The sequence below is a fragment of the Pistacia vera genome, unplaced genomic scaffold (genome assembly GCF_008641045.1).
Source record: "Pistacia vera cultivar Batoury unplaced genomic scaffold, PisVer_v2 Contig866, whole genome shotgun sequence".
Classification (NCBI taxonomy): domain Eukaryota; kingdom Viridiplantae; phylum Streptophyta; class Magnoliopsida; order Sapindales; family Anacardiaceae; genus Pistacia; species Pistacia vera.
In genome coordinates, this window is record NW_022196741.1 from 768 (window position 1) to 5,966 (window position 5,199).

The 5,199-nt window shown below is 34.8% G+C and overlaps 1 pseudogene; it reads left to right on the forward strand.

Moving 5' to 3' along the window:
- The first annotated feature begins 1,862 nt into the window (after positions 1-1,862).
- Positions 1,863-3,366, forward strand: LOC116118940 (annotated as a pseudogene).
- The last annotated feature ends 1,833 nt before the right edge of the window (positions 3,367-5,199 follow it).

Here is a 5,199-nt window from a genome sequence, read left to right on the forward strand (position 1 = left end):
TGCTCCAGCTCCATCACCTTTCTGCACTGCCGTCGCCCTCGCCGTAAAAACTGAAAACACTTTTTAATAAATGTTTTCATGTGTTACAGGGTTTTGGGTCATCAACTCTATTATTATCTCTCTTCCATTATGTATGTTGTTTGAAATTGAAATAGAAATAGAAATAGGATTGGTTAATGTGACCCATGCAATATGTCAGGTGATTTCACATTCTCCATTGCAGAGAGAAGCACACGCAAGTCATGTGAAAGTGCTTTTGGAGAAGGTGATAGTGGAGGTTTCCCATGCTTTTTCTTTAAATTTTTCTACCAACTGCTGCTTTTCTTTTCTATTCAAATGCCTTCAATCAATTCATTCAATAAAAGCGAAAGCATGAAAGAAAGAAAAAATCAAATTCTTGAATGAATGAATAGTATGAGTAAACAAAACTGCTTTTTTTCACAAATGAATTTCAAAGCTGGTGCAGTCTGCTGTGTAATACTGTAATTTTTAATTTTTAATCAAATTCGGGTCACCCGTTTGTGACCCGAATTTTCGGGTACCTGCAAAACCGGGTATTCTAAAATCTGATCGGTTAGCGGGTATCCAGTTTTCGGTTAAACCGGGCAGGTATCCGGTTTTGCACAGCCCTATGTATTACTCAAGAGGTCATGAGTTCGAATCTCCACGATTACTAATAAGAGTAGCCATTGGAGGCTTACCTAATTGTTAACTTTATGTCCCGAGGGATTGTTAGGTACAAACAAGTTAGTCCGGACACCTTGGATACCAAAAAAGCAAAAAGAAAAAAAAAAAAAGCTATCCAAGGGAATTTAAATTTAAATGCAATCGAGAATAACAATGAACTTTGAGAAAAGCTATATGTTTCTGGAAAATATAAAAATCAACTATCAAAATATGCAATCATGTCATTCTGTAGCATTGACATCAACTTTATAGAGTCATATATACAGGTAAATGTGGGAAAAGATCTTATTTAAATCTCGACAACATGAGTAAATTTCCAACTACAAACACAATAACACATTTCTTTCATTTATCAGTTAGATTCTTACTTCCAGTATTCTCGAGCATTACCTAGTGATAGTAAATTTTACTTTCAGAAAAAGAATCTCGATAACATGAGTAAATCTCGAGAATAGCATAACTGCTGTATTTTATCAGGTGAAACGGGGCTATTGTATTCCAATTGCATTCTCTAATCTCAACAAAAGGAATTTTCCAACTATAAACACAATAACACATTTCTTTCATTTATCAGTTAGATTCTTACTTCCGGTATTCTCGAGCATTACCTAGTGAATAGTATAATTAAAGTTCGTGTTACACGAGCACTTTAGAAGTGGACTATAACGTTCAATATTTGCCAGACAACACTGATCTTAATCTGTTTTCACATTTGAATTTGACGTGGCGTGGGGACCTGTGTTCCGCAGGCTACCTATCACCCCTCGTGATTTATCATGCTTGATTGCGGTTGTAAAAAATTAAAATTAATTTTCATCTATCTAACATTTTATATTGATTTCTCATTAAATGCACTAAAACTAAGATAAATATTTTATATTCTAAGTAAGATGACAACTGCAATTAATTGGAAATTAGAAAAACAAAGAAAGAACGGAGAAAAAAACTTTACGGATGTGTGTATGTTTTGTACAAATACAACACGCCTGTTAGGCTAAATTTGTCACCACAAGTCCAACTCCACGAGAAAAATATGACCCCTTTCATGTGGTCTGGATATCCATTTTTTCTGTTTAAAAGGAGTGTAAGGCATGAGTATGAGTAGCCATATTAGCCTAGCACATTACATTTGATATAGAAGCGCAATGGCTGCAGTAAAAGTTCCTCATTGAATGCAGGAGATGGAGAAACTAGCTACGCCAAAAACTCTCTCCTACAGGTTCTTTATTTTTCTTTCATCAATTATTATCACAAATAAATTATTTTTTACAATGATTTTGTTTCTCAATTTTATGTTAAAATGAATATCAAAACAGTGATATTGAAGGTGAGGCCATTCCTGGAAGAAACTATCAAAGATATGTTCAGCTCCTCTTCCCCAACTTGTTTAAAGTTGCAGATTTAGGATGCTCATCAGGACCCAATACCCTTTTGGTCGTATCCGAAATCATAGACATCATTCAAGGAATATGCCACCAAGTCAACCGTAAATCACCTGAGTTTCAAGTGTTTCTCAATGATCTCCCAGAAAATGACTTCAACAGCATCTTCAAGTCTATTCCTGCTTTCTACGAGATTCTCAAGAGGGAGAAGTTGTACAATTTTGGAGCTTGTTTCATTTCAGGATTGCCTGGTTCCTTTTATGATAGGTCTTCCCAACCGCACTTTACATTTGTGCATTCTTCCTACAGTGTTCACTGGCTCTCTAAGGTTAACATCTTTTATTTATCTGTTAAAAGCATGTTTGACCCCTTTGCCCATTTTTTAGTAACTCTTAGCTGAGACTCTCATACATATAATGTCATTATCTATAAATCTCATTACATATATCTATCATGAAAGTAAATCTAGACATATCATGCACACGTAGATTATTCAAGACATACAGACCCCTTCCCTGAAACTTTTTCCCATGATAGCCTCCTGATCCATCCAGCTAATTGACCCTAAAACCTTACTCATTTTCAATTTTTATCCCCTAACTAATTTTAATTAAATTGATTAGGTTCCGGAAAATCTCGAGAACAACAAAGGGAATATATACATGGCAAAGTCAAGCCCCTCCTAGCGTGTATAAAGCTTACTTGGAACAATTCCAGAAGGATTTCTCACTATTTCTAAGCTTAAGGTCTGAAGAAATCATTTGTGGAGGACGTATGCTTCTCACTTTCATTGGAAGGAGTGTCGCAGATCCCTGGAGCAAAGACTGCTGTTACCTTTGGGAGCTGCTAACAAAATCCATTCTTGAATTGGGTATGAGGTTAACTATTATTTTATATTCAAATTCAATCAGATATAAATTTATGAAATGAGCTCAACACTGCTGATGATATGTTTCTTTAGGGCTGGTTGAAGAGTCGGAATTGGATTCATTCAATTTGCCTTTTATACACCATATCAGAGGAAGTAAGAGAGATTGTTGAAAACAGGGATCCTTCAATCTTGAGAAGATAGAAATTTTTGAGGTGAATTGGGATCCCAATGACGATGTAGACAACAAAAAATTTGTTTTCAACAAGGAGAAAAGTGGAAAAAGTGTTGCAAGTTGCATAAGAGCTGTTACAGAACCCATTCTTGCTAGTCATTTTGGAGAGGGTTGTGACAGACACTTTGTTCGCTAGGTACGCAAAACATGTGCTGAGCATCTCGCTTTGGAGAAGACCAAATTCATCAATATAGTTGTCTCCATAACGAAGAAGTAAACTGCCCATCACGTTAACATAACATTATAAGTAAAACTAAAGTGCATTGGATAAGTGAACTTTTTATATGTAATTCTGTTGCCAGTTTGAGCTTATTTATGGGAATAACTCCATTTCTGTTTAAATGGAATGTTTATGTAAATTTGTAATCTTTTTTTGGAAGTAATCCTAAATTTTAAATAAGATTTCAGAAGAAATACAAATAAGAACAAATTTTGCAGTTCTAGCTATTGTTTCCTGCAGTACAGACAGCAGATACAGAGATAATTTTCTTTCTTTTTTTATTTTTGTTAATTTTCTCCTAATGATAGTTAAGTGGCTTGAATCAAAATGGATGAATTCCGGTAATTAATATGATATTTTCAAACGGTGTTAAGGATAATCAAATGTGTATTGACAAGTAGTAAAAAGTGTACAAATACTAATAAGGAAGCTATGTCCTACTTAATTATAATTACAGACTGTTATCCTTTATGATTATGACCCTGTTCCCTTGACATGATATCCTCCACATATATGGTTTTAGTTTTTAATTCTTTTCAATTGAATTGTGAACTTCACATTATTTGTTGCTTGTGGTTCTTCATTTTTATCCAAACTTATATATTGTGGAGAAGAATTCGCCAGAGTTATTGAAGTATTAAGTTGTCCAGTTTGAGGGAAAATGTTGAAAAGAATTCAACACTGTTCATCATGGAATGTCCGTTCATCTATCCAGGCAAGTTGTTCCATATGGAACGATCTCGTTCCTCAAGTCGTTACTGTAAAACCCCATTCCTGATTTGTTGATCATGAATTGTTTTAAGTTAATTAATTTTTTTTTTTATTATTTATTTGATTTTTTGGTATTGTGGTAAGATAGGGTATTTCTGTCAGTTTTTAAAGCTGTGTTAAGGGGGTGAAATCGAAGAAATAAATTCTGATGGTTTGCATGTATCAAGAGGGAAAAATTTGGACATTTTTGCTAAGGAAAGCTTATGTGGCTGGGTTAAACTGAAATTTAGAGGATTGGGGGGCAGAAATAAATTTTAGAAAAGTGTTTGTTTAAAAGGAGAAGGGAACTGGGCAGTTCGCCCAAAGGAAGAAGAAGAAAACGAGAGGAGAAGAAAGAAAAAAGAGGAGAGAAAGGGAGAAGAAAAGAAAGAAAAGAAAAAAAAAGGGAGAGAAGAGAAGAAAGAGTGGTTTGGCCGAGAGATAGAGTGAGAGAGAAGAGAAGAACAAAGAGAAAGGGAGAGTTTATTAGTTTTAAGTCTGTGAACAGTGGACCATCAAATCGTGATCTGGAGCTCATTCGCCGTCCGATCGTGCTGATTTTCGGATATGTTGTTCATGAAACACAGTTCTACATTCTGAACAGTGGAGATCGAAATCCAAGTACTGTAATAAGCAGCCAATTATAGGATAGAAGATGAGTGGCAAAAATCAAACCCTTTCTCCATATTCAAGCGTGCATGTGTGATTTTTGAGTTTTGTTTCTAAGATATGAAAGATTTTACATGCATGGAGATACATTGCATCCAAATGCTTGAATTCATGTCTGCATGTGTAAGTTGTGTTTTCCATATATTGTTTGATGTAGTTCTGAGTTAATTGCAAAGTTTACTAAATATTGCTTTTTCCATGCTTCGTTGAGCCTTATGGAGAATTGTTTGATTGTGGTTGAGTGCTGAAATTTTTGGTTTCATGGGTGGAGATAGTTTGAGTTGTTGAAGGAAGTTTAGTTTGAGGGAACAACTTGAAATGTCCGAAATTTCTTTTTACTGAAATTACCCGTGCAACCTATACCCTAAGTTTCATGTATTCTGCTTAT